We start from the raw sequence: 15323 nt of genomic DNA, 5'->3' as shown, positions 1-15323 counted from the left end.
TGTGCCAGGGATTGAACCCAGGGCCTTGTGCATGCAAGGCAAGCACTCTTCCAACTGAGCTATATTCCCACCCCATGTTAAAATTCTTGCTGGTTGCAGTGGTACATGACTGTAATCCTAGCGGCTTGGGAGGCTGAGACAAGAGGATCATGAGTTCAAAGCCAGCTTCAGCAACTTAGTGAGGCCCTAAGCAATTCAGTTTGACTCTGCCTCTAAATAAAATATTTTTTAAAAAGGGCTGGGGATGTGGCTCAGTGGTTGAGAGGCCCCAGCTTCCATCCCGGGAACCAAAAAGACAAAGCAACCTCTTAACATAGTGTCTCTTACCAGGTCTTGGCTGATGTAATTATCTGCCCAAAGACAAGGTCCACTCCCCAAGAACAGTGGGGCCAGGGGAGGTGTGTAGCCTTCCCAGGTCAGCCCAGGGTATCTTCCTGGAAGAAGCGGCATCTCTGCCCCATTTTAACCTAAGACAGGAGCGCCCTGGTGCGTGTGGCTGTGGAGGGGGCTGGGGTGTGCTTGGAATGCGGTGGGACACCTAGAGCAGGAGACTGGCCTCCGCAGGGGTGGGTGTGAGGTCAGGTCAGGTCTAAACACGGGCAGGCCTCCAGACCTCGTTCCCAGAGGATGTCTCAACAGCTTGCCTGGGGACCTTGGATGATAAACAGGTTGTCACCCTCGAGCCCCAAGTGAACCTGATAAGTCCTGGCCAGGCCGAAAAGAGGAGAGGCTGGGCTATAAATACTCGGTGACTCAGGGCCGCGCTCTGCTGGTTCTGTTGCCCTGCGGAGGCCTCCACCCCGGGGAAGGTCTAGGCTACCCGCTGGGGCCCGGCTTGGGGTCTGTCTGAGAAGTGCTCACCCCTCTGCGCTTCCAGTCACCCAGGAAAGGAGGCCCCCTGGCTCTCCAGACCTGAGGCCAGGCGGCCTGGAGATTGGGCACAGGGTCTGGGTGCCAGAAGAAGGTGGGCTCTTTCAGTTTCATCCCTTAACCAGCCAAGTGACTTTTAAGTCAGCCAATTCACTCTTCTGGGCCTCAGTTTCCTGAATGGTAAAATGAAGATATCCTCCGAACTTCGATCACAGGGCTGTAACAAGGAGGATAGACAAGAATGCACAGGAGGCCCTTGGCCCAGGGACTCATGTAGACCCTGAGTTAATGATGGGAATTAGGCTGTAAATTAAACCGCCTCTTTAAAGGTCTTTGGAGTGGGACAGGTGGGGGCTTTGGTTCCTTCAGAGAGCTAGTTAGGGAGCCAGTGGTTACCCCAGAACCTTACCCACCAGGGCACCATGCTGCCCTGACTGCCCCCACCCCCCCAGCCTAGGAAAGTCGTCAAGGAAAGGACAAAAGTGAGAGGATGAGGAAGGAGGAATTGGGGTACTTGGCAACAATCAGGTGTGACTGTAGAGGACTAGCAGAGATGGGCAAAGAGCCCTTTCTCAACTGTCTGAAGTGACTTCTGAACCCATGACCCTTCAAAACCCTTTTCTACCTGGCTTTGGAAGCCCTCTCTTTGCATCCTACCTCAGGGCCTTTGCACATATTGTGTGCTCTTGCCTTCTCAGCCAAGATTTACCTCTTCAAAGAAGCCTCTCTTAACCACTTTGTTTGGGTCCTGCCCATCCCCTCACTCCTGGACTCAAGCATCTGTTTGGTTTTTTCCTGATATTTATTTCAATCCATCATTGTTTTACTCAATTTCTTTATTCATCAACTGTCTTCCCCACACATGTGAGAAAGTATCCATTCCATGAGAGCAGGGATCAGATGGGCTGATCCACTGTTGTATCCACAGTGGAAGGCCACCTGAATTCAGTAGGAGCTTAGCATTTATTTGTGAGATAGGTTTCCCATGGAGTCCCCTCACATCCATCTCCTTCATTCCTCCTAGCTTTCCAAACCCTGACCAAGGCTGACTTCCTAGTGGGCCTCCTTTGGGAAGCCCGCTGCCCTTGTGATGTGAACAACCTATACAACTATACAGGGCAGCCCTGCTTCAACCACCACTGCTTACATGTGCCTGCCCTTAGGCAAGTCACCTCAGCTCCCTGGGCCCCAGTTCTCCCAGTTAATTCCACTCTTGGGACACTATCCAAAGGACATAATCTGAAAGCAGAGAAAAGCCCAAAATGCCCAAAGTATATAATAAAGCATTACTTAAAAGAGATGAAAAAATTCAAAGCAATAGAAAGGTTAAATGTTACTAATAACGAGAGCTACTGTTGAACGACTGCTTGAACACGCCAGGCCGGGGGCAGGACAGAGGCGGAGGTGAAGAGGCCGGCTGCAGCCCTCAGTCCCACCACTTACTCCATGATCTTGGGCCAGTGACTGAACCTCGGCCAACCCCACTTTACTCATCTGCAAAATGGTCAGGGTGCAGTTTCCCACTGCATGGGCCCAGTGTTGCTCTGTGGACGTTTTCTTCCAGTTATAATCCTGGTACAAAAAGTGCACAAATAAGCGTGCAACTCAATAAACTTCACAGAATAAGCCTGGTGGTGTAACCTGCAAACAGGATGGTGTGGAGTGTGGCATGAGCCCACACCTGGACAATACCCAGGGCCGTGCCCGGCCCAGAGCAGGTGCCAGGATGGGTGGCTGCGGCTGCTGGCCATGGCTTGGGCCATTATTTTTGTTTAATCCTCACAGTGACCCTATGAGGTAGGCACTAATATTACCCTCCTTTCAAATAAGGAAACTGAGATTCAGAGAAGTTAAATATATTGGCCAACATCACAAAGTTAGTAAATGACAGAGGTGAGAGAAGGACTCAAGTCTCATGCCAAAACCTTCCTCCAAAACCCCTGGAAAAGATGGGCACAGTGGCACACGCCTATAATCCCAGCAGCTCGGGAGGCTGAGGCAGGAGGATCGCAAGTTCAAAGCCAGCCTCAGCAACTTAGAGAAACCCTAGTCAACTCAGTGAGACTCTGTCTCTAATAAAATTTAATAAAGGGCCGGGGGTGTGGCTCAGTGGGTAAGCACCCCGTGGGTTCAATCCCCAGTACCAAAAAAAAAAAAAAAACCCTGGGTATATTGACTCCCCAAGATTTTTTTTTTTTAGTTGTTAATGGATCTTTATTTTATTTATTTATTTATATGTGTGCTGAGAATTGAACCCAATGCCTCACACTTGCTAGGCAAGCGCTCTACCACTGAGCTACAACCCCAGCCCTTAATTTTTATTTTAGTTGTAGATGGACCCAATACCTTTATTTTTTTTAATGTGGTACTGAAGATGGAACTCAGTGTCTCACACATGCTAGGTGAGCACTCTACCACTAACCTACAACCCCAGCCCCAAGATGCCTATTAAAGTATCAGTTAATAGGTAAAAAGCAAAACAAAACAAATTTTAAAAGGATAGTTAGTGACCAACTCAGCCAACTTTGGTTGCTGCATTCGTCAGTCAATGAAATATGTATTTATTGAATACCTACTATGTGCCAGGCACTGTTCTAGGCACTGGAAATAAAGAGCAAGCAGAAGAGTTCCTGTTTTCTTCATGGAGATTATGTTCTGGTGGGATAAAACATTTAAAAAGCAATAAAGAGCTGGGCTTGGTGGCACATACCTTTAATCCCAGCAGCTTGGGAGGCTGAGGCAAGAGAATCGTGAGTTCAAAGCCAGCCTCAGCAATGGTGAGGCACTAAGCAACTCAGTGAGACCCTGTCTCTAAGTAAGATACAAAAAAGGGATGTGGGTCAGTGGTTGAGCACCCCTGAGTTCAATCTCCAGTACCTCCCCACCCAAAAAAAAGAAATAAAGATAATTTCTGATGTAATAAATATTATCAAGAAAAGCAGACATTGTAATGAGATGAAGAGAGACTTGCTCTCAAGGGAAGCAACAGCTGATCTGAGACCTGAGCGATGCCCTGCGGGCATCCTGGGGAGAACAGTCCAGACAGAGTGGTGATGAGCTGGGCATGCTTGGGAACAGAGCATTATGCAGCCATTCTAAAATATCGTTTTAAAAACTAAAACCTGGGGGCTGGGGTTGTGGCTCAGTGGTAGAGCACTCGCCTAGCACATGCAAGGCCCTGGGTTCCATCCTCAGCACTACATAAAACTAAAAATAAATATTAAAAAAAAAAAACTAAAACCTGGGAAAAGGTAAATTAACAAGCAGGGCTGGGGTTGTGGCTCAGTGGTAGAGCACTCACCTAGCATGCACAAGGCACTGGGTTTGATCCTCAGCACCATATAAATGTAAAATAAAGATATTGTGTCCACCTAAAACTAAAAAATAAATTTAAAAAAATAAAAATAAAAAGATAAAAGCAAATGATAGCCAGGCACGGTGGCCTATGCCTATAACCCCAGCAGCTTGAGAGCCCGAGGCAGGAAGATCACAGATTCAAGGCCAGCCTCAGCAACTTAGTGAGACACTAAGCAACTTACTGAGACCCTGTCTCAAAATAAAAAAATAAAAAGGGGCTGAGTACAATGGCACACACCTATAATTCCGGCAGCTTAGGAGCCTGAGACAGGAGGACTGCAAGTTCAAAGCCAGCCTCAGTAACTTAGTGAGGCACTAAGCAACTCAGTGAGGACCTCACTCTAAATAAAATATAAAAAAGGGCTGCGGATGTGGCTCAGTGGTTGAGCACTTCTGGGTTCAATCCCTGATACCAAAAAATATAATAAAATAAAATAGGCTGTGGATGTTGTTCAGTATTTAAGCCACCCTGGGTTCAATCCCCAGTACAAAAAAGAAAAACAAAAACAAAAATGCAAAAGATAGCTGGGCACCTCTAATCCCAGCAGCTCAGGAGGCTGAGACAGGCCAGTCTTAGCAACTTAGCAAGGCCCTAAGCAACTCAGCAAGATCCTATACCAAATTTTTAAAAAGGGCTGAGGACGTGGCTTGGTGGTAAAGTGCCTCTGGATCAATCCCCTGTGCCAAAAAAATTTAAAAAAAAGATAGTCTGAAGGTTGGAGAAAAAAAGTCAGATAAGCTAAGACCTAAGACCCAAGGCCTAGGTGGTGGTCACACAAAGGGGCCACAGGGAGGTATTCCAGCTGACAATTCCACAGATTCCAGGCAACAGCCAGCACTAACCACTGGTCACATGGATGAATGAGCTCTCAGGAGGCTTCAGACCTCGGCCACCCAGCTGCCCTGGCGGACTCCACCAGGAACAGAGATGAAGTGCCCCTATCAAGCTCTGCCCAGCGGGAGGTTCATGAGCAAAGGAGGCCACTGCACAGCAAGTGTGTGATATGCCCACCTCGGTTCCCGCGTGTTCTCGGGAGGAGCCTACTGCAGTGATGGACTTCAGATGGATTCTTTTGCTTGCTTTCCTTGGCTATAAAGTGGAACAATAATTACTATGCCATGGGAAAGTTGTGAAGTTTTAATGAGATGATACTCAGAGGGTAGTTTGGGGGTTTTGTTTTTTTTTTTTTTTGGTACTGGGGATTGAACCCAGGGGTGCTCTACTATTAAGGCACATCCCCAAACCCATTCTTATATTTTATTTAGAGATAGGGTCTCCCTGAGTTACTTAGGGCCTTAAATTGCTGAGGCCGGCTTTGAACTCGCCATCCTCCTGCCTCAGTCTCCTGAGCTGCTGGGATTACAGGTGTATGTCACTGCACCCAGCCCTTGTTGTTTTTTACTTTGAGACAGGGTCTCCCTAAGTTGTTTGGAGCCTCGCTAAATTGCTAAGGCTAGCCTCCAATTGCAGTCCTCCTTCCTCAGCCTCCAGAGTCACTGTAATTATATGCAAGTGTGACCATGCCTGGCAAGGTATTCTTTTTATAATGGGTCTTCAGTAAACGATATTTAATATTAAAAATAACTAAGGGCTATTAATTTTTAAAATACTGATACAAGAAAAAAACAAAGAAGCATTGTGCAGTGTAACTGTTAGTTCAGGTGGCGGAGTGGGAAGTTCCAGGGAGGGCTTTGTTCCTCAAGGTCTGCCACCACTCATGTGGCAGAAACATAAAGAAGTCACCCGTGACTAGACAGGTTGGATACCAATACCCACTATTTGCTAGACACTGCTCACTAATTTCCTACTTTATGTTATCTCACTTGCTCTTTCAACAGCCAAATGAAAATAATCATATGACTTATTTTTTTTCAGTACGTGGGGATTGGGCTCAGGATGTTCGGAAGGCGGTGCCATTCCGCGGGAGCATTCTGAGTCATTACCCTCCCTGGTTAATGGCCCAGCAAATGGAGGCTGGAGGACACACAGGTTTTCTGGTCACTCTGGTCTGAGTCCAGAGTCGAGTTCAAAACCACTTCTGGCAAGTTGGGGTTCCATGAGCCCCGTCTAACTTGGACAGTCCACAATTCCACGAGTGAATTCGTCCCCTCTGTTGCCCAGCGGATCCTGCTCTCTTGGGCCTCCCATCCCTGGAAGGACAGTGCTGTGTCCTTAGGGGACTAAGATGATGGCTGCCCCAGCCTGACTTCAGACAGGAATTTCACACCTTCTGGGGCCCTAGAGTGCAGGTGGAGGGTGTCTGGGAGAGGAGCCAGGTCTCTGTTAAGGCTGGGGAGGACTGCTCCCACCCAGAGGGAGGCCGGTGGCTCCTGTCCAGCCCTGCCTCCTGTTCCCAGCCTTGCCCTCCGGCCTCTGCCCCTCGTCATTGGAATGCTAAATACAAAGTTGGAGGGGCCGGGGGTATTAATAACTGGGCCAGGACATCCAGGGCCTCCAGCCCATCTCTCAGCGCCTCTGTGCCCCAAGAGGAGGAGGGCAGCAGGATGATGATAGTCTAATAATAGTCGCCATGGCTACCTTGTTTCTGAGTGCTTTAGGGTACCAGGCTGTGGGGACCCAGTTGCTCTCAATGCTATGGCTAGCCCTTCAGGATCTTTGAGTATCTCATTTTATATATGGGGAAACTGAGACTCCTGAGAAGTCAGGTAACTTGACCCAGGTGAGCTGGAAAGGGACACTCAAGTCCCATCTGCCAGCGACATCGAGCCCTTGTCTTCTCCCCTCCTGCAGGTGGCAAAAGCCAAAGAAAGGTGCTGAGGCCCAGCGCCCCGCACCCCTCACACCGCAGCCAGCTCCTTTAACTTCCAGGAACTGGGCTGCCTGGGAGGGGCCGGCAGGGTGGCTTCCAGGAAGCTGGCTTTCCTGTGGATGGACAGCAGGACCTGGCCTGTTGGCTCAGGTCTTGTGACAACCCCAGGGGGCAGGGACAGGGCCAGCCGGGAAGAGGGGCCCTCCCCAGGCTTCTGCAGTGGGGCATCAGATGTCAGAACATCTGTTCCCGCCCAGGAAAACCGCTCTGCTCGCCCACACCCTGCTCACTTCTCCTTCCCTCAGCAACTTAGGGGGGCCTCACTATCAGGGGCGTCTCCCAGGACTCAGGGTCAATCACAGGGAGGGGAGAGCAGAGAAGCACATTTGTCTGGGGCCTCACCTGTCACAAAGGCCTTAAATTAAGGCTTTTGACATTCATTTTGGAGGGGCAGTGACACAGTAGTTAACTCATCCTCTGGAGCCACAACTGCTCTTGGGCCACCTCCCTGTTCTGCCATTTAATGCTGGGTGATCTTTGGTAGTTTCCTTAACTTCTATGTGCCTTAGTTTCTCCATCTGTAAGACGGGGAATACCTACTCAAAAGGGTTGGTGTCAAAATTCTATAAGCTGAAATATAAAGTGCATTTCTGTAACTGTAGAGCCGGGCATGGAATACCCACTCAATCAGTGTTAGCTGTTATTTCCAAATGAAGTCACACACAGAATCCTGGACAAAACCGAAAACAGATATTCACCAAAGAAGTTCTAAAAACCATCTCTTATAACCCCACCACTTAGGGCTGGGACGTGGCTCAGTGGTAGAGGGCTTGCCTTGCACGATGAAGCCCTGGGTTCAATCCCCAGCACCAACACACACAAATCCCACCACTCAACACAGTGCCACCACCCCCTCATGCTATTCCCTTCCGGTGTTTTTCTCCCGCTCATCAGTTTTTATAACATTGAACTGACAGTACACTTAAATGCTGTATAACTTTGGGCCTTTTTTCTTTCATTTAGTATTTTACCAGGAGCATTTTCTATCACTGTTCTATAGGTTTTAATTGAGGGTCTTCTATGCGCAGATCAGTGCTCTGGCTCTGGGCCCACCGCCCTTCTCTCCAGGAGCCGACATTCTACTGGCCATCAATTCCTGGTTGAGGACTTCCTGTTTTACACGGAGGTCTAACTAACGTAGAGCAGACCGCACATGCACCAGGGCTGAGGTCGGGTGCATACAGCCACCCAGGTAACTGCCACTGGGATACAAATACCGCACGTTTCCATTGCTCCAAAGGTGTCTTCACCTTCCCAGTCGATAACCACCCCTGCTCCCAGGTAACCATCTAGCTTCTACCAACACAGGTGAGTTTTTCCTGAACAAATTTAACTTGTTTTAAGAATAGATCTGCAGGCTAGGGATACAGCTCAGTTAGTAGAGTGCTTGCTTAGCATGCACAGGGCCATGGGTTCAACCCCCAGCACCACCAAAAAAAAAAACAAAAACAGATTTGGCCAAGCACAACTAAGGAGGCTGAGGCAGGAGGATCGTGAGTTCAAAGCCAGCCTCAGCAAAATTGAAGCACTAAGCACTCAGTGAGACCCTGTCTCTAAATAAAATATAAATTAGGGCTGGGGATGCGGCTCGGTGGTCGGGTGCCCCTGAGTTCAATCCCCAATACCCCCTGCTTCAAAAAAAAAAGAATAGATCTGGGGCTGGGTTGTGGCTCACTGGTAGAGCGTTTGACTAGCATGTGTAAGGCCCTGGGTTCAATTCTCAGCACCACATATAAAATAAACAAAATAAAAATCTGATGACAACTAGAAAAATATTAAAAAGAAGAAAAAGATCTACTCCGTTGAGAATGCCCATGTTTTAAAGGCTACAGATGCTGTGGCTCTATAACCTCTCGGTATCCATGGGGATGGATTCAGGATCCGAAGGATGCCGAACTCTGCCGATGCTCAAGTCCCTTAGATAAAATGGCCTAGTATTTGCACATAACCTACGATATCCTCGCATGTACTTGGCGTCATCTCCACATTATGTGTAATACTAAATGCAATGTAAATGATGTGTCAATAGTTGTTATATTGGAACAGAGACGAGGAAAAGATCTGTACACATTCCGTACACATGTTGCCCTGGGAGGCCTAACTGCACAGCATCTAGGATCAAGGGAGAAATGCTCAACACCTGGAGCTGGAGGGAGACTGAGGGGCTGGGAGCAGGCAGGAGGCTCCCACTTGATCAGCAGACACATGGCTGCAGTCACATGGATTCAATGTGACGCTTGGAGCGTGGTTTGTGAACTTTTTCAAATATTTTCCATCTGCAGTTGGTTGAATCCATGGAAGGGGACCTGCAGCCACAGAGGACCAACGGTATTGTTGGCACATATCTTGCCTTTAATTTCTCATCATCAATAATGCTACATTGAGTGTCACATTTTATTTCCTTACGCTAGACTCTCAGAAGCAGGACTGACTGTTGAGACGGTTCTTGGAAAACCCTGACAGACACTTTCTTAAAGGTTTCTGCAGCGCCGCCAGCAGTGAATAGAGGTACCAGCAGGAGGAGCAAACCCTGGGTCCAGGGTGGAACCAGAGCCTCCAGCACCTGCCCTCTCCCAGCCCTGGGTTAGCTTCAGCACTCACCAGATGACCCAGGGTGCAGAAGGGCATCTCCATGAGAAGTCTGAACTGCCTGAGAAGGACACACGCAGCTGTGCTTCTCTGGGCAAAGTCACCACTACAGAAGCTTGGGATTCAGTTTGCCATGTCAGAGCTCTGCTCTGCAGCACGCTGAGAGGGGCCTCACCTTTCATCAACAGACTGACAATGACCAAGCCACGGAGTCAGATGCCATCATAAAGCAGGTGTCGGGCTCAGGAGATACAGAGATAAATGCAGCAGTTGAGGAAATGAAACCACAGTAACCGACGACTGGCCAAATGACAATCAGAAAATCTCCTGGTAGCTCACTCTGTATTCCCTAGAAAGCAGAGGTTTTGAAGTCTAGATGAATGAAGCCTCCATAAAAATCCAAAGGTCAGGGTTCTGGAAACTTCCAGATAGCCAAACTCATTGAAGTTCCTGGAGGGTGGTGTATCTGGAGAGGAATGAATAGATAGACAAAAGTCAATGGATGGAATGATGAGCCAAATGTGGTAAGCACATACAATGAAATATTATTCCACCTAGAAAGGAATGAAATTCTGACACTTCTATAGCATGCATGAAACTTGAAGACATTTTGCTAAGTGAAGGAAGCCAGTCACAAAAGGAAAAATACAGAGATACCCATGTACTGCAGCCCAGGGGGCCCTCACCAGAGACTGTGCCATGCCCTTGTATCTCCAGAACCATGAGACAAAATAAAACTCTTTTATTTATAAAGAAGCCTGACTCAGGCATTTTGCTAATATAATGAAAAATTGATTAATACACCAGCTATAAGAGGAGGTGAACTTCATGGGAGGTAGAAGAGAGGAAACTGACTCTGGTGACCTATGAGCCACTGAATTAAACCCTTCCTGAAGCTAGCCCTCCCATCTCCATTCTTCTCTGGCACATATACCAAGCATTCCATTAAAGTCAAGTGGAGTTGAGTTCCTATCCTTGTGACAGAAGCATCCAGAGAAGACAGAGGAAGCCCAAGCCTCTCAGAACCTGCAGAGGAATTGACTGACTCCTCTGTTTGAGATGCCCTTGGGACCCTTCCTTGAAGCCTTTAACCCTTCATCACCATGGTTTTCAGGTGGGGACGCTCCCAGAAACTCTCGAGCCTCCATCAGAGGGTGTAGGCCATAATCAGCTGCTCCAGCTATTCTCGGTCTTCACTGATGAGACCACCAGGACCCTTCCAAAGCTAAAACTAAATCTGGCACACGACCTTCTTGGGCCTCTGCATCACTTGTCTGAGGGCCGCATCAGAAACAGACGTTTCAGACTTTTGGATCTAAGCACAGTGGAGGGGGCAGACTGAAGACTCAAACACCAGAGCTGGAAAAATCCCTAGAGATGAGCTAGTCAGATCCCCTCATTTTGCAGATGGGGCTGCAAAGATGGGCCTGGGGCTCCCCGGCCTGGGCAAGAGAGAGGGGGACACTGAGGAGGATTCTTCCTGCATCCAGAAGTTGCTCCCCACCTCACTCGCTGGGAGGCCTGGCCAATCATCCTTAATGATTTTATTGTGGCACTTTGTCAACACCTCCTGACTGGCTGTGAGGGTACTAGGTCCCTCACAAAGCAATGATACCTCCAAATTTCTACAGGGCAGTTAGTAGTCTGGAGGGAGTGGGAACTAAGATGTGCCTTGGGGACAGGGGGATATGGGAACTCTCTGTAATTTCCACAAAATGCTCTAAAAATAAAGCTTTAAAAAGCGTACCTCTCTGCTTCCTGATTGCCGGGTCCTGAGCTGCTTTCCTCCACCGCGTACTCCCACCACGATGTTCTGTCTCACCTCAGGCCCCAAGGAATGGAGTCTACGGATGGAGGCTTCTGAAACCGGCAACCCCAAATAAACTTTGCCTCCTCTAAACAGACAGACAGACACAAACACACCACATGGAACCAGGAGCCGGGGAATGCACCTGTACAGGCCCCAGTTACTCAGGGGATTGAGGTGGGAGGGTCCCTTGAGCTCAGGAGTTCAAAGTCCAGCCTGGGCCACAGAGCAAGATCCCCTCTCGAAAACAAAATCAATGTGCCACATAGGTATCCTCATCAGACCTGAGTTCAAGTCCTGACGTCCTCCAGCAATGTGACTCTGTCTCAGAACCCGAGTTTCCTCGGCGTCAGAAGGCGAGCGGTTCGTGCCTCACAGCTGCACAAATTCCCTGAGATTGAGAACTGACAGCACTTTGCACAGAGCCTGGTACAGGAAGAAATATGAATATTAACTGTATTTTTTTGCAGACTCCAAAGAAGCCCCATTTTATTAGAGAGAGCATACAAAGCCCTTTCCTCATAGGGAAAAGTTCTGTTCCCCTCCAGGGTGACTGATGTGCCTCTTCCACGGTTCCCAGCTTTCTGTTCTAAAGATACTGCTCATGTGGGTTAAGGGGTTTATAGAGGTAGCTGGTCCGTTGGGTAAGGCTGTGCAAGTCATCAATGAACATTCGATTTCCAATCATTTTCTTCTTCCGGAGATAGGGCTGCAATTCATTTCCCTTTCAGCCTCAAAGCCACATGGGAGCTTTGATTAGTTTTGGGGGGTGCATTTCCAAAGTTTCCCAGGATCTTGGTGTAACCACTCTGAAAAGCAGTATGAGGTTCCTCAGAAAACTTGGACTGGTACCACCATTGGACCCAGTTATCCCACTCCTTGGTATATACCCAAAGGACTTAAAATCAGCATTCTATAGTCAGTTGCAGTGGTGCATGCCTATAATCCCAGTGGCTTAGGAGGCTGAGGCAGGAAGATTGGGAGCTCAAAGCCAGCCTCAGCAACTTAGTGAGGCACTAAGCAACTCAGCAAGATACCATCTCTAAATAAAACATAAGAAAGGGCTGGGGATGTGGCTCAGTGGTTAAGTGCCCCTGGGTTCAATCCAGTACCAAAGAAAAAGAAAGAAAATTTTTTTAAAAATCAGTATACTACTGTGATTGATGCAACCACATCAATGTTTATAGCAGCTCAATTCACAATAGCTGAGTTATGGAACCAATCTAGGTGCCCTTCAACAGATTAAAGGATAAAGAAAATGTGGTATTTATACACAATGGAATATTACTCAACCTTAAAGAAGAATGGAATTATGGCATTTGCTAGTAAATGGATGAAACTGGAGACTATCATGCTAAGTGAAATAAACCAATCCAAAAATCTCCAAAGGCTGGATGTTCTCTCTGACATGCAAATACTAACTCACAGTTGGGGGGTGGGTAGAACTTTATTGGATTAGATAAAAAAGAATGAAGGGAAGGGAGGTAGGAATGGGAAAGATAGTAGAATGAATCGGACATAACTTTCCTATGTTCATATATGAATAAACCACCAGTGTAACCCCACACCATGTACAACCACAAGAGTAGGTTCCTAATTAGAATAAGTTTTACTCCATGTATGTATGTCAAAATACACTCTACTGTCATGTATATCTAAAAATAATTTAAAAATTTGAAAAACAAAGTTTCCCATGATCCTGATGTTGTCATATACTCTGAACATGGCCCTCTTCTTGTTCTACTGGCCATTCTCTTTGCGGGACAGGAGGTGAGCCTTATACAGGTGACCAATCAGGGAACACCCAGAGAGAAGATTCTGCGTGCAGGTCAAGGGCATCCAGGCCCACAAGCCTTTGCCCTTGCTCTAGACTCTCTCAAGGGCACACCAGAAGAGGGTGTCACCTTAAAGGAGATGACAAAGGGAACCATCTCCACTGACTACACATGCGTATCAAGCTGGAGGTGACCATCTCTGAATATTAACTTTTATTTATATTACCTACTTCTATTAATTTATCTACAGTTTATATGTGAAATGGCTCCTTGATAACCTGCTTCCTGTGGATGCACTCTAACTGGGGGCGTTTCCATTTGACCATGTGATATGTTTTGTGGACACAAAAAATAATGTTCAGAATCACAGTGATTTATGGGGCTTGGGACTTGGAATCAGCCCAAAGGCTCGAGGAGTTTAACTCTGCCAGTGACCTTTTAGTAACCTCCGTTATTCAGTCCTCCTGAGTTTCTGTTTCTTCAGCTATAAAAACGCTATCCTAGTATTATTCACTTCTTGGGTTCTGGTAAGACAAAGAAAGGACTTGACCATACCTGGAATTCAGACCTGTTTTAGAAAGGCAGGGGCAGTAACTGCACTAATGAAACCTGCCACAAGAGGGCAGGAGTGCTACATCTAAATTCCTACCTGGCCAAAGCAGGCATTTCATGTTTTGAACATTTTTTCTTTCTTTCTTTTTTTTTTTTTCTCTGTGGTACTGGGGATTAAACTCAGTGCATGTGAGGCAAGCACTCTACCAACCAAGCTAGATCCCCAGCCTCTGTCTTTTTTCTTTTAGAAAAAATTCACGCACAAAAGTTGAGTGGTATAACTAACCTCATGTACCCATAACTGCATTTTAACAAGGATCACTCTTTTGCCAATCTTCCTCTTTGCTGTGCTGCTTGAGTACATCCCAGGCCACATTTCATTCCACCCATTGTGCATCAGTGGGCTGCTCCAGTTGGAAAAGACTCATTCCACAAGCACCATGAATTTAATCTACAAATTAAGTTCATCTTCAAATTTCCAAATTGTACCAAAGATGTTTTTTGACTGTCAGTTCACTAGAATCCAGATCTAAATGATATTACAGCATTTGGCAAGTCTGTTGAGCTTTAGGTTTTAACACTCTATTCTCCCTTTGTAATTTAAAGCCATGATTGTGTTGGAGAAGCCAGGCGACCTGTCATACAGAAGGTCCCACATTTTGAGTTTGCCTGATTGTGGTCCTTGTCTATTCCCTATAATTCTGCTGAACGGGTCATCAGATTTTGGCTTGATAGGCTTAGATTCTTTCATTTTTAAGGCAAGAATACTTCATGGAGACAACTGTGTCCTCATCTAAGTGATTTAAAAATTGGTCAGTGCATTCAGACAAATGTTAGCCTAAACTCTGCATTCATTACAAAGTTACCAAAAAAAAAAAAAAAAAAAAAAAACTTTCATCCAATTGTTTTAGCATCATTTAATGTTCATTGCCCGGACTCATTATTTCATCACCATTTGAAAAACTGCTTTTATGGAACTACCATTTCTTCTGTGTTCATTAGTTGGAATTCTTCTACAGAAAGTAACCTTTTCTTACCTACTATTTCCTTACCTGGAATACAATACATAAAAAACCCAGAAAAGTAGCTATTTCCCCTTATGCTGGTGGTAACGAATGAATTGCTTTTCTTATGTGTAATTATAAGTTCATGGATTTTTACAAGTTTTATGTGTTAAAATCTACTGAAGCAATTCTTTTTCTCTTAGTGCTTAATTGTTCCATCTTTGGTCAGTGGGGCCCCCTTAGAGTGGTTCTTTGGCATGTACCCCATCTTTAATTGTTTCCTGGCTTCCAGGCATAAGATGACCCAAATTTATCTTTCTTGCTCCAGATCTGGAGTCTGACAATTACCAAAGACTTTATTTTAATTTTTTTAAACTAGAAAATGGGGGGCTGGGGCTGTAGCTCAGCAGCAGAGCACTTGTCTAGCATGTATGAGGCACTGAGTTCCATCCTTAGCACTACCTAAAAATAAACAAATAAAGTAAAAGCATACTGTCCATCTACAACTACAAAAAAAAAAAAAAAAAAAAAAAAAAAC

The 15323-nt window shown here is 46.5% G+C and overlaps 2 long non-coding RNA genes across 2 annotated transcripts in view; one reads left to right on the top strand and one right to left on the bottom strand.

Moving 5' to 3' along the window:
• The window catches only part of LOC125620465, a 1560-nt gene extending 1409 nt beyond the window's left edge, over positions 1-151 (top strand). The window contains exon 3 of the long non-coding RNA XR_007352157.1: positions 9-151. This is a non-coding gene — a long non-coding RNA (uncharacterized LOC125620465). The remainder of the gene's footprint in view (positions 1-8) is intronic.
• Positions 152-8733: 8582 nt separating this feature from the next.
• The window catches only part of LOC125620464, a 12430-nt gene continuing 5840 nt past the window's right edge, over positions 8734-15323 (bottom strand). Inside the window, exons 2-3 of the long non-coding RNA XR_007352156.1 lie at positions 11395-11880; positions 8734-10113 (exon numbers count right to left, since the gene is read on the bottom strand). This is a non-coding gene — a long non-coding RNA (uncharacterized LOC125620464). The remainder of the gene's footprint in view (positions 10114-11394; positions 11881-15323) is intronic.

The sequence above is a fragment of the Marmota marmota genome, unplaced genomic scaffold (assembly GCF_001458135.2).
Source record: "Marmota marmota marmota unplaced genomic scaffold, marMar, whole genome shotgun sequence".
Taxonomy (NCBI): Eukaryota; Metazoa; Chordata; class Mammalia; order Rodentia; family Sciuridae; genus Marmota; species Marmota marmota.
The sequence above is the reverse complement of the archived record's forward strand: the minus strand, read 5'-3'. Positions and strand labels throughout refer to the sequence as shown.